Below are 20,426 nucleotides of genomic sequence, written 5' to 3' on the forward strand. Positions count from 1 at the left end.
GGGAAACATAACAAAGTGGTTAAAAATCAGGCTTTATTAACTTTTACAATTGAGGGAGTAACTTTTATACATGGATGTTTAATAATTCAAGATCTCAGTGAGGATCTTATCTTTGGCATGGAATGGATAGTTAGTGTGAATGCAGGTTTTGATTGGCGAGTGCGTAAGTTGATTATCAATGCACTTAATGAAGACTGTATTTGTACTAATTTTATAGTCAGCTATGTCTTATGAGGAGGGTAAAATAATAGTATACAATTTTTAAAAGACAGTGAATTTGTAGTCAAAGATACACCAACATTAGATACAGGTGAAGCAGGATTTGAAGAACTTGGAGACACTACGATTTCAGAAGCAAAAGGGTTAACTAATGATCAGAAATGGGCATGGAATCTTTGTTGTGGGAGTATAGTGATGTATTTAGTAATATTCTAGGTAGAGTGAGAGGATATCAGTGTACTTTACAGCTAAAACACCACCACCCATTTTTCATAAAGCCATATTGTGTACCTATTGCTAAGAAAGCTGCAGTTGAGAAAGAGTTGCATACGATGAAAGTGTGTGATATCATTGAGAGAAGTGTTAGCCCATATAACAACCCATTAGTCATTGTTTAAAAAAGAGATAAAGGAGTGAGTTTGGTTCTGGATTCTAAGCATTTAAACAAGTATTTGTACAGAGAAACAGATCACCCTGAAGACACTGATGAACTGTTAAACAAATTTAAAAATATTCAGATTATGTCTAGTTTGGGTCTAATTTCTGGATTTTATCAGGTGCCTTTAGCTCCTGAATCAGGTAAATATACTGCCTTCCTTTACAGTGGTAGATGTTACCAATACTGCTTAGTACCTTTTGGTTTGAACTCGTCTGTAGCTGAATTTATAAGAGCATTAGATTATGCACTCGGCCAAGATCTGTTAGGAAAAACTTACTGTTTACGTTGATGACATTTTGGTAACTGGACAAAGCAGGGAAGAGCATTTTGAACTGTTGAAGCAGGTATGTGAAAAACTTAGACAAGGAGGTACGACTCTGAAACTTGAAAAATGTAAATTTGCTGTCCCGAAACTAAAATTCTTATGTCATGTAATTACTAGGAAAGGAATCTGGACAGATCTTGATAAAATTAAAACAATTTCAGATTTTCCAGCACCACATAGTAGAAAACTGCTTAAGTTATTTTATGATTTATGTGGATTTTATCGAAAATTTGTGAGTGGACAAAATTTGAATGAACCTTGTTGAAGGCAATTTACTTAAAAAGAGCACTAACTGGGTTTGGACCCAAGAATCTCAGGAAGAGTTTAAAAATATTAAGAAAGAATTGAATAATCAAAATTTGTGACACACACCAGATTTCAGCCTACCATTTTGTTTACACACAGTATGGCAAAACAAATGCCGTATCATTTGAGAGATATAGAGGCGAGCAAGTGTGCTGGGAATTACCCAGTTCACTGCTACAAGTGCCATGTCATCATAATGCACCTGTGTGTAGCATACAACTATTGCACCATAATATAAGGATGAAATTAAAAATTAAAGAAACTTTTCCAAACTTTGTCAACATATGCTTCAGTATATTAATGTTTAAATTGTTAAATCTCAGAGTGATTAGATGAATATGTTTTCCTAAGTACATTGTTTTATATAAAAAATAAATCTAGAAAGCCAAAATTTGCTCAGAATGTGCAAATGTATGTCAAAATCAACTGTTACAAGTTTCAACTTGATCAGAACAATATTTTGGTTAGAATCCACATTTTTACAAAAAATTGAGGGCACTAAATATTAGACCTAGAAAGCTGAAAATTTGTATGAAGCTTCAGTTTGATGTAAAAACATTAACTTTGTGGCCCCATTAAGCTACATCTAATAGTTTTTGAGTAATTTACTGAAAACTAAAATTGGAACAACAATGTCCTTATTTGTAATAGATTAAGTACTTATATTAATGATACACAGTTTTTATTACAGCACCTGATGAATAATAAAGCTACAACAAGTTTCAAGACTCTGATGCAAATACCAATCATTACAAGGTCTCTTAAAGATTCTACTGTCAGTTCCATTCTAAGAATTCTAAGTGGCAAAGTTGAAATACAGGCGAGCTAAAACTTTTTCTATGATTAAAGCCAACTTAACTCCATTCATACAAAAATTACAAAGATTCTAATTGCTATACAACAGTGTTATAAAATGATGTGTGTCTGAAAAATTGGCCATTTAGATGCTGCTACTTGGGGATAGAGCGGATGACGGCAGGTGTTCCCTTCGGCCATCCACTGCACTCATATAAATATGACCTGAGAGGCAATGAAGACTTCACTTCGCACCCACCTATCATATGGTCCTCATCAGTCAAACGCCAGCTTCTGCACTGCATCAGACATCATCACAGGCAGGCTGCTACTAAATGCAAGTTTTCAGTATTAATAGAAAGTGAACTTGCAAGGACTGTACACCATCCTCGATCATTTATATTTTTGAAATGACTTCACTTTGCATCCAGTTACCATATGGTCCACGTCAGTCAAATGCCGGCTTACGTGCTGCCTCAGGTGAAGTCACAGTGAAGCATGGTTTCAGTACAAATAGGAAGTGAATTCATGAGGAGAGTACACGGTCCTGGATCGCTTAGATTTCATGGAAGTAACTGTTTGTGTGCCGCTCGTAATGTTAACAAAATCACATGGCAAGTAGTGGCATTATTTTCCACTTTTGTGGCGAGCAATTAACTTTGATTACCAGAAGCTAGGGCGAAAGACCATTTAATGGGAACTTACCATAGAGGTCGCCTCTGAACTGCTCATAGTGCTGTTTATGCTAGACACATCATCATCATCATCATCATCATCATCATCATCATCATCAGGAATGTTTGGCCACAGTTTGTCAGTGGCTATTCATGCAGACAGAAAGCTTGTTGGTTATCAAGAGCACGTAGAATGCAGCATAGTGGTTGCAGCTTAGCTTGTAGATCACATGACTGGTTTCACAGGCAGCCATGCCTTTGATGGTATAGGAAATGCTTGTGACCAGATTGGAGTAGGTGATGGTGGTGGGAGGACATACAGGACAGGTCTTGCAAATAGATCTATTACAGAGATTGGGAGTAGGTGTCAGGATATTGTGTGTGTATAGTAGGTAGGACATTCCCCATTTCAGGGCATGATGAGAGGTAAGCTGAAACCCTGATGGAGAAAGTGATTCAGTTGCTCCAGTTCTGGGTGGCATTGAGTCACAAGGGAAATGCCCCTCTATGGATGGATGGTGGGACTTTGGGAGGTGGTGGGTGGCTGGAAAGATAAGGCAAGGGAAATCTGTTTCTGTACAAGGTTGAGAGAGTAATTATGGTCTGTGTAGGCCTCAGTGAGACCCTTGGTATATTTCATGACAGACTCATCATCACAGCCATGGGTGACTAGGCCACATGGAAGGGACTTCTTGGTATGGGATGGATGGCAGTTGTTGAAGTGGAGGTATTGCTAGTGACTGATAGGTTGATATGGACAGAGGTACTTATGTAGCCATCTCTGAGGTGGAGGTCAGCATTGAGGAATGTGGCTTGTTGGTTTGAGGAGGACCAGGTGAAGCGAATGGGAGAAAAGGTCTTAATGAACATGGATAGGGTATCCTCACCCTTAATCCAGATGTCATCAACAAATCTGAACCAGGTGAGGGGTTTGGAATTCTGGGTAGTTGGGAAGGCTTCCCCTAGATGGCCCACGAATAGCCTGGTATAAGATGGTGCGATTTGGGTGCCTTCAAAGGAGTAGTTGTTGGTGAGGATATAGTTTGTCATGGTGACCAGGGAGAAGGTTGTAGGTTTGGAATCCATTGGATGTTGGGAAAATTAGTGTTCAATAGTGCCAAGGGCTTGGGAATTAGGGATGTTAGTGTAAAGGGAATAGTGATGAGCAGTGCAGCATGTGGTAAAGGAACAGGAACTGCAAAGAGTTGGTTGAGGAAATTGTTGGAATCTTTTACATAGGTACGTTGCGGGTAATAGGCTGAAGGTGTTGGTCTACAAGAACAGAGACTCTTTCAGTGGGGGCACAGTAACTGGCCACAAAGGGGCATCTTTGGTGATTGGGTTTATGTACTTTAGGTTCAAAAATGGCTCTGAGCACTTGGGACTTAACTTTTGAGGTCATCAGTCCCCTAGAACTTAGAACAAACTTAAACCCAACTAACCTAAGGACATCACACACATCCATGCCCACGGCAGGATTAGAACCTGCGACTGTAGCAGTCGCGCGGTTCCAGACTGTAGCGCCTAAAACCGCTCGGCCACCTCGGCCGGCTGTACTTTAGGAAGCATGTAGAAGGTAGGAGTGCAGGGAGTGGTAGGGGTGAAGAGAGACATAGACTCCAGGGAGAGGTTCTGGAATGGGCCTAAGGATTTGAGGAGATACTGGAGATCTTGCTGGATTTCTGGAATGGGGTCATTGTGGCAGGGTTTGTAGGTGGATGAATCTGACAGTTGGTGGAGTCCTTCTCCCTGGTAATCCTTGTGGTTCAAAACAACAATGGCCAAGCCTTTTTCAGCAGGTAGGATTATAAGGCTAGGATCCATTTTTAGGTGGTAGATTGTGGTCCTTTCTGCAGGCGTATGGCCAGCTTACATGTTGGGGGATTTGGGGAATAATGGTGAGGCAGGGTTTGAGATTAAGAAATTCTAGGAGGATAACAGGGGATGTAACACGGGGTGAATTGGGGGCAGTGGGTTGGATGAAGGAGTGAACCGAGTCAGATTAGGTTCAACAATGGTCTTGGGTTGAGTCTGATTGGTAGGGTTGGTGGCAAAAAAGTATTTCCACTGTAGGGACTGGGAGAAGGAGAGAAGGTGTTTAATAAGTCCAGCATAATCATATTTGGGAGTGGGGTAAAAAGTAAGGCCTTTGGAAAGGACTGATACTTCTGTGGATCTAAGACTTTTGGAGGGAAGGTTCATGACTGTGTTTCGAGTCCACTTAGGTTCTGGATTCTGTACAGTGGTGAGAGGTAGCTTCTTAGGGTGGGGCAAATGTTGTAGGTCTGCAAGGAAGGGTTTGTCAGCTATGATGAGATGTGGGGGAGGTTTGGAGGCTGTTGTAGAGGTGATGGATGGTGGTAGTCCAAGGCAGGAGCAGGAAGTGGACAGATTGGAGAGTTTTTTGAGGTGACATTGTGCATGCTGCTCTAGTTGCTGGAGGAAAAGAGATTCAATGTGTGAGATGAGATCCATGAATTGGGATTACATCACAAGAGAATTTTATGGATGGAGAGATCGCAAGGAGGTTTAGCCTGATTGGCATGGTTTTTGCAGGATATGTTGGTGAGGGTTATGGACTGGTGTAATCTGAACAGATGGAGGTCACTGTGAAAGGAGGGGTTGCAGCTGGAGATGGTTAATTTGATGGTAAGGCCATTTGAGAAGATTTCATGAGCCAAGCAACAACACAGGAACAGCATGTGGAACAGGGTTCTGGCTAGCAATAAGGAAATTTTCTGTACTGGCACAGATGGAAGGAGCAAGGATCCATTGTGGAGGATAAAGACACTTAAAAATGCGTACATAATGCAGAAGCATGTGTGAAACAAATTTGCAAAAGTATGTCAAAACACATGGGAAAAAATAACAAACAAGGCAGGATGGATGTAGTACAGAGGAAAAGATGAAACCTACAGAAGTAGGCTGATCGTGAAAACGTGAAAATCAACTGCAACTGACTTGAAAACACAATGAAATCAAAGATAAAAATAAATAAAAAGATTATAATGGGGGCAGGTCAGTGGGCAGACATGTATGAAGAAGGGGGCAACAAATGTGACTAGATTAGGTGAGGTTAGCATGTGGAAAGGGAGTAAGAGAGCAGAAAGAGTGTAGGTGGAGAGGGGTTGATAGGATGAGGTACAAGTCCATATAGCACAGAAATGTATGGAAATGTATGGCGCAGGAAGAGTGATCAATTTGAAGGTCTGGGATTAATTATATCGGCAGGAGTAATGTGTGACATGAGATGCTGCACCATCAATCAGCACAGTCTTGTAGCCATGTGTTGTACGTGGATGAGATGGTTGATACAGTGTATCTCGTAAGTCAGAATACTGAGTGGGGTTTGGAAGGCGGCATGGAAAACACAGAAGAGAAACAAAAGGATGGACAATGAATAAAGTAATGAATTAAAAAATAGTAACAAAGGAAAACAGCACTGGGTTATGGGAAACAAAAGTCATCAGGCAAAATCAGACAATGAAAACTCCAAGATGTAATAACGCCAATATTATGAAAAGGATAGAGTGCTACTCACCATATAGTGGAGATGTTGAGTCATAGACAAGCAAATAAAAAGAATGCTATACAAGAAAGCTTGCTGCAGATTCAGCAGCCTGAGACAATGGTCTAGTGAGTGAGTGTCGCATTTGCGTGAATGTGTGTGTGTGTATGTAGCCTAATACAGAAGATGGCCTCTTGGACAAAAGCTTACTTGTTTAGCAGTCTTTTTGTTGTACCTGTCGGTAACTCAACATCTCCACTATATGGTGAGTATAATACACTCTTTTGATAATATTGTCATTATTCCATCCTGGATTTTCCATTGTTAGATCATAATTAACAATTCATCCTTCCCATAATTGTAGGTGCACACTGAAAAAGTGACATTATTTTGTCACAAAGCAAATGGAAGCTCACAAAATGGTTAACCATCCATGTCTGCCAAGTAGAAAGTCACGACGGTAGGACAGTGGTAGTTGGGCAGCTTCTGCACACAGACTCTTAACCAGGCTACTGTAAAAGGCACCAGTGGCCAAATGGATGCCATGCTGGTGGATAGTATTGACACTGCATAAGAGGGATGGATCTGTAGGTGCATAAACTAAACACCCATAGTCTAGTTTCGAACAGACAAGGGACCTGTACAAATGGAGGTTGTTCGATCTGCTCCACAGGAAGTACCGCTGAGGACACGTAGGACACTGTGGAGTTAAGGCACCACATACAGTGGTTGGCAAGGTAGGACACATGGGAGGACCAAGAAAGTTTCCTACCAAACATGAGCCCCAAGAATTTTGTGGTTTCAATGAACAGAAGAGCAACATGCCAAGATGCAAAGACGGCGAAAGAAACCAATTGTGCCTCCAGAAACTCATACAAATGGTTTTGTCAGTGGAAGAATGAAAGCCATTGTCGATGCTCCTCGAGTAAAGATAATCGAGACCCTGCTGAAGATGCCACTCAATGAGACAGGTCTCTGGAGAACTGCAATAGATGGCAAAATCATCAATGAAAAGGGAGCCGGAAATGCCCGGCGCGAGACAGGCCATTATAGGGTTATTTGCAATAGCAAAAAAGGACGATGCTCATGATGGAACCCTGAGGCACACGTTTCCCTAGATAAAGGTGTCCAACAAGACAGAACCCACACGTACCTTGAAAACTTGGTCTTTTAAAAATTCCTGAAAGAAACGGGGCAGGCGGCAATGGAAGCCCCATGTGTAGAGAGTAAGGAGGATACCAGACCTCCAACATGTGTCATAGGATTTCTCCAAATCAAAAAACATGGCTACAGTCTGGGATTTCTGCAGAAAACCATTCGTGAAATGGGTGGACAAAGTGACGAGATGGTCAACTGCAGAAAGGCACGCTCAAACACCACACTGTGCAGTGGTTAGTAAATTGAGAGACTCAAGCCATCATACCAGCTGGGTATGAATCACCTTGCCAACACAGCTGGTGAGAGAAATGGGGTGGTAGCTAGAAGGAAGGCGTTTGTCCTTACTGGGCTTAGGTATGAGTATGACAGTGGCTTCATGCCAGCATCTGGGAAACATGTCCTCTGTCTGGATGCGGTTGTGCTTATGAAGCAGAAAGCGCTTGCCCGCAAAAGAAAGGTGCTGTGACATTTGAATGTGAACATCGTCTAGCCCTGGGGTGGACGATTGGGATGAAGTGGGAACATGATCTAGCTCCCTCATAATAAAGGGGCCATTGTAGACTCATGATACTGAGCAGAGAAAGGTATTTCCTGAGCCTCCTCTGCTCGTTTCCAACAGAGGAAGGCAGGATGAAAGTGGGAGGAGCTCAAAATCTCCGCCAAAGGTGTTCGGGACAGCAATAGGGTCCACGATGTCACCTGCTACTATCATGGCAGAAATTGCAGAATGGATATTGGTCTCAGAGAGCCGTTGGAGGTTGGCCCGCAGGCCAGAATAGGAAGCGGAACTGTTAAAAGAACTAGTGAATGAAATCCAGCTAGCTATTTTGCTATCCCGAAGAACGCGTCAACACTGTGCATGCAACTGTTTATAATTAATGCAGTTTGCCACCATAGCATGATGGTTAAAAATGCAGAAAGTAAATCATCATGCAAATTGCGTCGTGACATGGCTCATTTCACCAAGGGACCGGGACATGGAATGGAAAAGAGGAAGTGCAAGGAATGGAATGTTCTGTGGCAGTAAGGATAATGTTAGTAAGATATTCTACCTGGTCATCACAACTGGGGAAATATTGCTTGTCATTCAGCCTTAGTAAGCTGCCATTTGTGTGCGCAAGTAGGGGGTAGGTGTCAGCAAACAAACAGCACACGGGAAATGGTCACTTGAGTATGTGCCAGAGAGGACAGACCACTCAAGATGATGGGCTACCTGGGCAGTGCAGAAGAACAGATCCAAATGGGAATAGGTGTGTGTCAAATCTGAAAGTAATGTGGGTGCTCCTGTGTTAAGGCAGAAGAGGTTAAGTCGACTGAGAAGGTCAGCCAAGAGGGCACCTCTCAAACAGGTTCTGGGAGAACCCCAAAGGGGATGATGCACATTAAGGTCACTGAGCAGCAGAGAGGGGTGAAGTAGCTGCCCAATAAGCTGTAGAAAGTCTGCGCTGGTGACATCGAATGATGGACGGATGTAAACAGTACAAAGGGAAAGGGCCAAGTGAGGAAGGAAAAGGTGAACTGCAACAGCTTGAAGGCATGTAGTCAGGGAGATGGGTTGATTATGAATGTCATCTCGTATGAGCAACATGGCTCCCCCATGAGATGGAATGCCGTCCCTTGGGAGGAGGGGTTCAAAATGGACTGGAAAGAAGAGCGACAGCTCAAAGCAATTGTGAGGACACAATTTTGTTTCCTGGAGGCAGAGAACAAGTGGACTCTGTGATTCTAAGAGCAGCCATAAATTCTATTTGTTGGATCAAGACTGCAAACATTCCATTGAAGAAGAGCCATGATGAGGAAATAATGAGGGGGCATCAACTCTGCGGCTGCCGAGCCGAGTGCACATCTTCGAAGACTCGCTGCTACAGGGCACAGAGGCAGGAGGAACCTGCTCTATGAGGTCTACAGAACTGTAGGGATTCTCCTTCTGTTGGCCTGTGGAGTCCATGGCAGAAAACGGTTGGCAGTGCGCACCAGCGGCACAGAGGTCAGCCAGGCAAGGGTATCACGTGGTGACACTGTCAAAGAGCATCTCCGTGTTGGCGAAGGAGAAGACCGTTTGCCTTTGCTTGACTTCTTGGAGCCTTTCTGGTTGGCAGAGGAAGACTCAGATGTTGGTTGGCTGGAGGGACATAGGAAGTCTTCATGGGAGTATTCCTTCTGTCCTTTCTGGCCTGCCAGTAGTGTAGCTGGTGATTTCATCCCATGTGGCAAAAGTTTAGTGGCATGTTGCACAGCTGAAGGAGGAGGTGAGGACACTACCATGATGCTGGGAGATTTCACAACTGCGGTGCTAAATTTGAGGTCACATGTCTGTGTGGCAATGTTCTTTGTAGAGCAAGATGTAGCAAGAACAGTACTGTATATGCCAGATGGTAGAATGCAGGGTGTCCGACTAGCCAACACCTCCCGAGTGACTGGGTAAGATGCTTTTTCTTTCACCCAAACATCCTGGACAGCTCACTCAATGAGATACACAAGACAGTCATGGGAGGAGGCAGCATGCTCGCCATTGCAGTTGATGCAGCATGGAGAAGGAGGTGGAAAATTGCTCTCTTGAACATCCCTACCACACGTTATACTTTTGGCTGGGTGTCGACAGGACTCTTGAGTGTGGTTATAACGAAGACACTGACAGCAGCGCACTGGGTTCGGAATATACAGTCTGACTGCGGTAACTTCATAACCTGCTTTGATCTTTGATGGGAGAATCATTCTGTAAAAAGTGAGAAAGAGAGTGCATGAGAGCACTAAGGACGCTTCTACTTTACATACAGGACGTTCGACAGCAAAGTCATCAGTGCCCGTACTCAACCAAAATAGTTGAAGTGTGGTTATGAGCTGTTAGATGCATGCAACAAAATGTAATTTAAAAAACTGAATCTGCACCGATCCTTGGACTCTCTCACTCACACTGTCATATGAAACAGCAAAAGACGGATGTCTCAGGGCAATGTGTGAGTAAAATACATAGACTGCAACCACACAACATCTAAAACAGTGGAAAAAGGAGCTGCACCTACACGATCAATTGGAAAATAAATGATGAAGCAACCACCCTAGAAACACATTAAAACCTTCTACGTAAGACACTACTAAGAAGAACAGACATCATACAGAGTCTTAAAATACAAACCACATTTGAGTCATCACCACCTTAAACAGAGGTCAGATCAAGTGGGAAATGGGTTGCGGTCCTCATTCATCTAAAATGTGGCACACAGACATCACTACACAAGCACTTCATACCAGTGGGTCTTCCTGCTGAAGGAGGAATCCATGCGTCAGAGGACAGTGTCCTATTTGAAGGCACGTTAAAAGTACTTGCTCCCATTGCAGTGGCTGGAAGGAGGAAGGCCAGAGTCATATTGTTGGTTTCATGAGCCTCAGATTGTTGTTCTCCAACCCTAACCACTCCTCCTCCCACAGGTGCACGATGTTGTCTCTCAATAGCAACATAATGGAAGAGTTTCCTGTCACGTACCCGAGCCCTGGAAGGGTCGGCAGCAGAGAATCGTTTGAAAAGGTGGGAAATTGACCTGAGAAACCCCCATAACGATGTAAAAGAAGAACTGGTACCTAGTGGAGACCTACCATACACAGTCTGGAGAACCCTAAACCGTATGAGGGTAGAAGCGCCAAAGTGCAAGACTAACCTGCAGCAATGGGGTTTCCTAAAAGAGAATAAGAACACTCTCTGTCTGTGTAGTTCTGTCCAGGATCCTCAACACCTGCTTATCTGTCCATATTTAGACCAGCCCTGCACAATGAATGACTTATGGGAGGCAAATGACAAGGCCATATTGGCTGCTGATTTTTGGAAGTCTGAAGTATAGTTCCGGACACGAAAAGTAAGTATGGCATGGACAAGGGCAGCACATTCAGAAATTGTAACTAACAAACAGGCATCCTTAGCCACTGCATCGGCTGCTTTATTACCCTGAATGCTCCTGTAGCCTGGTAACCAGCAGAATGACACATCCTTACATGTGATCAATAGCCTGAAGCACACTAAGGCACAGCCGATGAATTTATTCTGCTTAGAGCCATCATTTTAAATGACCATACAGTCAAAGTTCTCAGCTAAAATTCTGTAAAACATTGATTTAAAAACAGAGTCTGGAGTAAATATCTGCTTGATGAAGCACAAAAATATTGTCTGCACCAAGAGCCACTACGTCCTGCCACAAGCAAATGCTTAGTGGCTTCACTGCTCAGGGCCTATTTCTAAACAGTCAGTCTAGTAGAGCGTGAACAACAGTATGGAATGCTGGTGGCTGTGGTGTAGTAGTAGGTTGCACACATGATGTACCATGAGGACCCACCACCAGATGACAAGTGGTGGTTCACCAGCCTCAACACTGAGGCTTCGAACTGGACTCATTTTATATGCTCCTGTCGCCAAGTTTCTTCATTAGGATGTGTAATAGGGTTTGAACTATACATATCATTAAAGCAACCTGCAGAATCTAAATTTTACAGGACACATCCAGTGTCATTCATCACACATGATCAAGTTAATGTGGAACTAGAGAGGTAACAAAAAACTATCCTATAGTACAGGGTCAAAGTTTGGATATTACACACCTCCACCAGCTTAGGCAAATGGAGCAAATTGGTTGCATTATATGTGCTCTATGGTGCACCTTAAGGGGCTTATGGAGGTACAGTTTAGCTCATGGGCAGATCTTGGGAAAAACTGAAAAATAGGTTTTTGGGTACAAAAACTGAGCTGTGGAGTCTTGAGATGACTATGTACAGCAAATGGCTGCATTTTTTATGACATATTCCCAGGATCCTGATATCGAACAAACTTGAAAATTTTCTTCATATCTTTATCCAATACTGAGATAAAGAGGTTCAAAGTACCCTACTTGTACACTTAAAATATTCTCATAATATCCCATCTGAGGCAAAAATGTAGTTTATAAAGTGATGCAGCAAAAATAAATATACTGTAAAGTATCTCTTATATCATCAGCAGGATTCTGGGAACCCTATGTTGTAGTACTGAAGCACATGGCCCAAGATGTAAAATTAGTTACTTATTATTTTAATTTCAGAAAGGTGAACTATCAAAATGTACAGACCCCAATAAAATTCTTTTCAGATGAATAACATGTACTGCTGTAGCAGAGGAATGGGAACTAGCAGAAAAATAAATGCTCCTATTGGAGTACAAAAAATGGTAGTATGCTCCTGTCTTAAAAGAGTCTGACTGAAAAGTGGGGTACCAGCTGCCTCTTCTACCTTCCCTAGCACCTTTAAAAAATTTCCCAAAAATTTTGGCATATGAACACATTCATGCTTTTTTGTGCTGAGAGAGAAGGAAACAGTGGAAGAGGGAGACAAAAAAGTAATAAATACTGGAAGATAGTAGACAATGGTGGTAGTATAGAAAGAGTGGGGGAGACAACAACACCGTGAAAGAAGGAGAGGGACACAGTGGCAGCAGAACAGAGCTGACAGAGACAGAACAGTGCTGAAGAAGACAGTGCCACACATCGTCAGGTGGCTTGCAGAGTATGTATATAGATGTAGATGAATCAAGAGAAGGAGAAATTGGAAGAGGACAAGAGCCAGTGATAGTGAGAGACAATGTCTGTAACAAACATGATAAGGAAGAGAGAGACAGTCTCTCTGAGAAAATACTACAGCAGTAGGAAGAAATGAATGAGTAGTAAGAGAGAGAGAAGCAAGAAGGAGACAGTGACATTAGGAGGAGACAGTAGTAGCAGGACAGAACACAGGGAACAGTGGCTGTGAGCACGAGAATGTGGCTTTGAGACAGGAAATAGGGCAATGAGACAGGAGATAGTGACAGTTAGAGGCACAAAGATATCATGACAATGTGTTGGGATGAATGACTGGGTGAAAATGGGCAAATGGAAGTGGAAGAGAATGAGCAACTTACAATGATGGACTAGTGGTTGTGAGTGAATTACAGTTAGGGGAGTTTGAGGGAGTGAGATACGATTTGCATTTTAAAAAGAGTGTGAATAAGTTCGCATGTCAAAATTTTTGGAAAATTTTTTTTAGGTGCTGAGAGAGTTAGAATGAGACAGCTGGTATCCCACTCTTCAGTCATTCTTTTACAACAGAACGATATTAGCCTTTTTTTGCACTCCAATAGAAGCATTTTTCCACTAGTCGCCAGTATGTCCAAGCCAGTGGGTTAACGACAATGGTAGTTATAAAAGAAGTGTAATAGCTCAATTAGGGTATCTGATGATTTTAAGTTGAATGTTGTTGAAAAATTCATAATTAAAAACAAGGTTTTCAGAGATAAAATAATGACTGTATTCGGTCCTAACAGTTAGCTAAACTGGCTAAGGAGCAACTATTCTTTAAAACAGATCCCATTGACACATGTATGCAGTTGGTTGTTGATAACAAAATCAAGTAAAAATCTAGTGAGTAATACATAGGGATCTGAAAATGTAGTATCTATTTTTGGCAAAATCAGATAATTACACATATAAATTTAAAAGGTACAGGCTTGAAGAAAAAATTCATCATTAAAATAAAGTTCTTTGGAGATAAAATAATAATAATCACAGAGAACAAATTTTCTTCTCTATAATCTCTTTGCAGATGATGCTGTGGTGTATCGAGAGGTTGTAACAATGGAAAATTGTACTGAAATGCAGGAGGATCTGCAGCGAATTGATGCATGGTGCAGGGAATGGCAATTGAATCTCAAAGTAGACAAGAGTAATGCGCTGCAAATACATAGAAAGATAGATCCCTTATCATTTAGCTACAAAATAGCAGGTCAGCAACTGGAAGCAGTTAATTCCATACATTATCTGGGAGTATGCATTAGGAGTGATTTAAAATGGAATGATCATATAAAGTTGATCGTCGGTAAAGCAGATGCCAGACTGAGATTCATTGGAAGAATCCTAAGGAAATGCAATCCGAAAACAAAGGAAGTAGGTTACAGTACGCTTGTTCACCCACTGCTGGAATACTGCTCAGCAGTGTGGGATCCGTACCAGATAGGGTTGATAGAAGAGATAGAGAAGATCCAACGGAGAGCAGCACACTTCGTTACAGGATCACTTAGTAATCGCGAAAGCATTACGGAGATGATAGATAAACTCCAGTGGACGACTCTGCAGGACAGACGCTCAGTAGCTTGGTACAGGCTTTTATTAAAGTTTCGAGAACATACCTTCACCGAAGAGTCAAGCAGTATATTGCTCCCTCCTATGTATATCTCGCGAAGAGACCATGAGGATAAAATCAGAGAGATTAGAGCCCACACAGAAGCATACCGACAATCCTTCTTTCCACGAACAACACGAGACTGGAATAGAAGAGAGAACCGATAGAGGTACTCAGGGTAACCTCCGCCACACACCGTCAGGTGGCTTGCAGAGTATGGATGTAGATGTAGATAAGAGCTTTTTGAGTGGAATGTTTAGTTTTGAAAAAAACTTCCAAGTTTTCCCTGAACTGATTTTGAATCTGTAGCATATAAGCCCTGTCCAGCATGTTGCAGGGTCCTTTTCTGGGCATTCATTTCTGTATGACCCACAATTGATCATGCTACAGGAAGAGGTACTTAGAGTAGAAGTAAAACTGAAAATAACTCTATTCACACTTTACAGGAAGACTCTCGGCATAGTCATGCTACAGGAAGAGGTACTTACAGCAGAAGTAAAACTGGATATAACTCTATTCACACTTTACAGGAAGACTCTCGGCATAGTCTAAATTTTTTGACCAGTTTTGTTTTCCTGCTCCTGCAGTGTGGAACTGTATAACATAGCAGCTAGCCTTGGGCACAAACAAGTAGTTTGATTGCCCAACAAGGAGGGACATTGCAAGGGAAAAAGCCTTGCCTGCCTTTCACAGGTCTGGCAGTGTTTCTGTGAAAGCAGAACTGACACGTGGTCGTAGAGCTCATCAGTCCCTACTGGTACTGTGAGAATCATACTCAAACCCTGTGATGGAATAGGTTTAGTCTCATCACTCACCATAAAATAAGAAAAGAAAAGAAGTGACACACAATCCAAAGCAAAGCAGATTGTACAGAGCATTTGGTAAAGGCTACCATACAATTTCTTACCCGAGTTGGTAGTGTCGTAAGAGTAGTTAATGCCAGACCTCCACTGGTATGCAACCACAGCTCAAAAATCCTGCTACTCAGAACTACTCCTCCTTTTCTTATTTTCCTTGTGCCTTTGTCCTGCAGGGGCGCAGGGTCGGCATGGTTATGGTTGGATTTGGCAGGGTTAATTTAAGGGATGAGATAATCTCTGACCCAGCCGGGAATCGAACCCGGGCCCCTTGGCACGACAGTCCGTAATGCTGACCACTCAGCTATCGGGGCAGACCCTGCTACTCAGAACTGCCACTTTAGAAGGTTTGCATTATTCCAACTTTAGCTACCGTATTTACTCGAATCTAAGCCGCACTTTTTTCTGGTTTTTGTAATCCAAAAAAACGCCTGCAACTTAGAATCGAGTGCAAAGCAGGCGGAAGTTCTGAAAAATGTTGGTAGGTGCCGTCACAACTAACGTCTGCCGTCGAATATATGTAGCGCTACACAGGCATGCTTTGTAGGCACAAAGATAAATACTTGCGCCAAAACCTCTGCGTCAGTAAATAAATTTTGTTTTAAAAAAAAGGTGGAAGACGAGCTTTTTTTCTCTGCCCCGAGTTTCGACCACTGCATTTTCATACATTATCCAACGAAGTCAATACAAATTCCGTATTGTTCATCTTCGAATGTAGCAGAATTTCAATGTACTACGAAAATCCAACTGGCAAGACTGTTTGGATGTTTGTCAATATGGCCAACTCTACGTTCTGAATTTTTTCCTACCTGTGAGAAGAGATGGTTGCTAATAGGAACCTGATGAAATGTGAATCACATGCAGTATTCTCTTCACCATAAGAATAATACGAATATAAACATTTTGCCATGTATTCTTTCGTGTTTGCTGCTATCTCATTTAAATCCTGTCTGCGTAATAAATTACGAAACTAGAGTGAAACAGCAGAAGCGGAAGAATATACATATCGTGTCATGTTTATATTCGTATTATTCTTATGCCTAATAGTGATACAGTCAGAAATGAAGCACGGCAACTGACTAGATTTTTAAATCTAAGGTGACTCTAATTTCTGTGCAGAATTTGATGTATTAAAGAAGCGGCTGCAAAGATTTTCAAACGAGAAAAATTTTCGCCTAACTCTCGTTCAGAACATGTTCTATCATACACAGTCTATTATTTGGTTCTTGTTGATCATTATCAAAGCAAGCAGCAGTGTAAGTAACAGCAAATAGCAGTCTCTTGCCATTGTTTCGCTAATGAGACAGTTCCTCCCTTTTTTTAAATTGTAAGCGGCGGTAGCGCGCACAAAAGCAAGCCATGCTGCAAGCGGCGACAGGCTGTAAACACGCACTATCAGAATGAGACAAACAATGCATGACACAGTACAGTAATGCATTTTCAGCTTAGAGTGACGTAAACACCGAACTCGGGACCTTTGCCTTTCGCGGGCAAGTGCTCTACCAATTGAGCTACCGAAGCACGACTCACGCCCGGTACTCACAGCTTTACTTCTGCCAGTACCTCGTCTCCTACCTTCCAAACTTCGAGTCTCGGCCGGGCGCACAGTTTTAATCTGCCAGGAAGTTTCATATCAGCGCACACTCCGCTGCAGAGTGAAAATCTCATTCTGGAAACATCCCCCAGGCTGTGGCTAAGCCATGTCTCCGCAATATCCTTTCTTTCAGGAGTGCTAGTTCTGCAAGTTTCGCGGGAGAGCTTCTGTAAAGTTTGGAAGGTAGGAGACGAGGTACTGGCAGAAGTAAAGCTGTGAGTACCGGGCGTGAGTCGTGCTTCGGTAGCTCAATTGGTAGAGCACTTGCCCGCGAAAGGCAAAGGTCCCGAGTTCGAGTCTCGGTCGGGCGCACAGTTTTAATCTGCCAGGAAGTTTCATATCAGTGCACACTCCGCTGCAGAGTGAAAATCTCATTCTGGAAACATCCCCCAGGCTGTGGCTAAGCCATGTCTCCGCAATATCCTTTCTTTCAGGAGTGCTAGTTCTGCAAGTTTCGCGGGAGAGCTTCTGTAAAGTTTGGAAGGTAGGAGACGAGGTACTGGCAGAAGTAAAGCTGTGAGTACCGGGCGTGAGTCGTGCTTCGGTAGCTCAATTGGTAGAGCACTTGCCCGCGAAAGGCAAAGGTCCCGAGTTCGAGTCTCGGTCGGGCGCACAGTTTTAATCTGCCAGGAAGTTTCATATCAGCGCACACTCCGCTGCAGAGTGAAAATCTCATTCTGGAAACATCCCCCAGGCTGTGGCTAAGCCATGTCTCCGCAATATCCTTTCTTTCAGGAGTGCTAGTTCTGCAAGTTTCGCGGGAGAGCTTCTGTAAAGTTTGGAAGGTAGGAGACGAGGTACTGGCAGAAGTAAAGCTGTGAGTACCGGGCGTGAGTCGTGCTTCGGTAGCTCAATTGGTAGAGCACTTGCCCGCGAAAGGCAAAGGTCCCGAGTTCGAGTCTCGGTCGGGCGCACAGTTTTAATCTGCCAGGAAGTTTCATATCAGCGCACACTCCGCTGCAGAGTGAAAATCTCATTCTGGAAACATCCCCCAGGCTGTGGCTAAGCCATGTCTCCGCAATATCCTTTCTTTCAGGAGTGCTAGTTCTGCAAGTTTCGCGGGAGAGCTTCTGTAAAGTTTGGAAGGTAGGAGACGAGGTACTGGCAGAAGTAAAGCTGTGAGTACCGGGCGTGAGTCGTGCTTCGGTAGCTCAATTGGTAGAGCACTTGCCCGCGAAAGGCAAAGGTCCCGAGTTCGAGTCTCGGTCGGGCGCACAGTTTTAATCTGCCAGGAAGTTTCAAGGCAAAGGCTGTATTCAAACTGGTTACTGGGAACACTTGTGCGACTGCGATGATTATTACAGCAGAAGCCGCCTTTGTTGGCTGTGAGAGCGTGTTGTCCACTCTGCACAACAATATTTTATGTTCGCGAAACGACTGTTGTGGTACCCCGATTTTCTGCTACAGTCCTGAGAAATAAAGCTGTGTACTAATTTATCTGTTTATCTTTCATAATAGAACGTTACATATTGCCTTGTGAGCAACATATTCATTTTCTTATTCATGTGCCCCATAAGATACGAGAAAAACAGTATATGCATTTTAGGCAAAAGTTGACGGCAATATGACCTATTATATTAACAGTTAGCTGCAGTATGACCTATTACTAAAATTTGCTGAAATATGACTTTATATGCACAATCAAAATACGTTTTTTGACACTAAAATGCCTAGATTTGGGTATAAATTGTTCTAAAATTCACCCTATAGTTCAGAAAAAAACATGACTTGTCATTAAAATCCGGGCCCTAGTAATAAGCCATTCAGCATGTATCTGCATAATAGATGATCATTTAGGCATGCAAGTGCTCTGAAAACTGTTTCATAGTATTCCAAATTGTACAAATTATTTAGATGATATAACTGTAACAGGTGTCACTTAGGAGCAGCATTTTTAAAATCTTTGGTTAAGCAACATTGGTTAAGCAAGTTCAACTCAATGACTAGTGTTGCTGGCTCGTTAAGTGTAAATTTTTTCAAATCAACTGTGAAATACCTGAGGTACATATTGAATGAAAAAGGATAATGGTCACACATCATCCACGCTCTGGCCATCATATCTGCAACACAGGGGCACCTATTATTGTAGCTTCCAATGACAACACTCAATTTGTGGCAAATGTGGTTCAAGAATTCTAGAACCATAGCAAGGTAGAGTACCTGCCCATCTCTTTTCTTTACCAACATTGAGTTATGAAATGAAGCAATTCGTCAGGACATTTACAATGCAGATGTGGAAAAATATTACAATAATCAGTTCTGTTGAAGCACTCATTAGCTTCCTCACAAAAGATAGGAATTGGACACAGTCCATCCAAGGAACTGCATGGTCAGAGTCTACATAATTTATTTGCCTGTGGTGCCTGCCCACACATGCAGCCACACTATCAAGTGGTTTTTTTTCCATATATGTACATGCTCTTTTGGCTGGAACCCCAGGTAGACCCACAGCAGCTGCTGATATTACCCCTCATGCACTCACTTTTTCCACTCCTAGTGGCAACTAGTGTTGTATCTCATTACCTGTCATGTCAGTACATCTAGTATAACCTATTCCCTGTTGGAAACTTAGTAATCAAATTTGTGTGTGCCAACCTGTCCCTCTGGTCATGGCATACAGGTGTACTTAGATGCCTCAGGAAGTGGATGCATGGCTCAGCCTGGCAAGCACCACAATGGTTGGACACACTGAGTGTCTTGGAAGTATTTAGGAGAAGGAAATAAAGATGATTTACGTATCAAATAACTTGCTTTCTGTGTAATCAATTTGAGTGGAAATAATGGAGGGCAGTGAGTCCTCTCACCCTGCACACTCAGGACATAAGTTTATGAACACAGGAGTCGGAAGCCTCCAAGTGAAGTAACACACAGTACCATATCAGTAATAACGGGAAACAAATGTTTGAAGTAGTATCTGATCATGTGTGGCTGGTCTGACATCAGAAGCAGTTTAACTGTGGCAAAATACAACAAACTCCCCTCATCCCCTTCCTCACAGCTGTCTTGTACACAAAAACACAACCACAAGCCTACCCACAAGCCTACCCACAAGCCTGCCTGTCACCATCATTACAATCACTGTATCCAAATTCGGTAACAAGACGAGGGGAACATTGAACAATGGTGAGAGCTAATTAAGGTTGAACGACTGCGACCCCTAATTCACTTCTAACTCACACTACCTATGAACTGCAACACAAATCAAAAAATGAGGTCAAGTGTCAAGAAAATGAAGTGTGCATGAAAGCAGATTCACTGCTGTCCTTTGAAACACTAATGACTCTCACTTCCACATAGGCAGGCCCAAGAAACAGTCCTGAGGCTTATGATGGGACCCCCATAATACCACTGCCAACATCAGAGCTGGATGAGCAAGGTATA

General features: G+C 42.6%; 1 protein-coding gene across 2 annotated transcripts in view; it reads right to left on the reverse strand.

Moving 5' to 3' along the window:
* LOC126262282 (focadhesin) overlaps positions 1 to 20,426 on the reverse strand; it is a 298,944-nt gene that overhangs the window by 91,308 nt on the left and 187,210 nt on the right. The gene's annotated exons all lie outside the window — the stretch shown is intronic.

Source organism: Schistocerca nitens, chromosome 6 (assembly GCF_023898315.1).
Source record: "Schistocerca nitens isolate TAMUIC-IGC-003100 chromosome 6, iqSchNite1.1, whole genome shotgun sequence".
In the NCBI taxonomy this organism is placed as follows: Eukaryota; Metazoa; Arthropoda; class Insecta; order Orthoptera; family Acrididae; genus Schistocerca; species Schistocerca nitens.